Here is a 785-nt window from a genome sequence, read left to right on the forward strand (position 1 = left end):
CAGTCCGCCTGGAAGTCCCTAGCCAGGATCAGACGCTCTCCCGTCCAAGTCCTAAGCAGGCCCTGCCAAGCCTGGCTTCTGAGATCAGGCGAGATCGGGCAGTCCCAGGCTGGAATGGCCGTAAGCTGCCTTTGCACACCCCAGAAGGGCCTTCAAAACACGATGTAACATTTACACAGCACTGTGTACAGGATAGGGAGAAAAAGAAGCAGCAGCAGAAGCAGCAGCAGAAGCTGCAGCGCCCCCTGCTGTTTCCTAAAGAGACGTTCAAAAATTCTCCTTTCACCGAAGCGCCCTCTGCCGTTTTTCGAAGGCGAAGCAAAAAGGGCTTACAGCACCAGGTATTCCCAGGCGGTCACCCGTCCAAGTACTAACCAGGCCCTGCTCTGCTTAGCTTCCGAGATTGGACGAGATCGGGCGCTCCCAGAGCGGTGTGGCCGTAAGCCACTCAGGCACCCCTCAACGGCCCTTCAAAAGATGTTCTAAGGCTAATTGACAAAAAACGTATTCTGCCCATAATGTCCAAGGTGCTCCAGAGTCACTTGGAATCCACAGGAACTGATTCCTGGGTAAACATCCAGGAACCGGGACACCGTTCACGCTGGCAGTCCACAGACAGGAATAGGCACCCGTTCCCGGGTATGGGTACAGCGACAAGGCCACCTTCAGCCGGAGGTCCTCACTCACAAACAGACGCTCATTCCTGGGTGGACATTCAGGAAAAGGATCCATTCCGCCTGGAAGTCCCTAGCCAGGATCAGACGCTCTCCCGTCCAAGTCCTAAG

General features: G+C 55.4%; 1 non-coding gene across 1 annotated transcript; it reads right to left on the reverse strand.

The window, feature by feature from the left end:
• Positions 1 to 326: 326 nt before the first annotated feature.
• LOC123964317 lies at positions 327 to 445 on the reverse strand. The gene has a single exon (XR_006823407.1). It is a non-coding gene; the product is annotated as a 5S ribosomal RNA (ribosomal RNA).
• Between the last annotated feature and the right edge of the window lie 340 nt (positions 446 to 785).

Source organism: Micropterus dolomieu, unplaced genomic scaffold (genome assembly GCF_021292245.1).
Source record: "Micropterus dolomieu isolate WLL.071019.BEF.003 ecotype Adirondacks unplaced genomic scaffold, ASM2129224v1 contig_1672, whole genome shotgun sequence".
NCBI lineage: Eukaryota > Metazoa > Chordata > Actinopteri > Centrarchiformes > Centrarchidae > Micropterus > Micropterus dolomieu.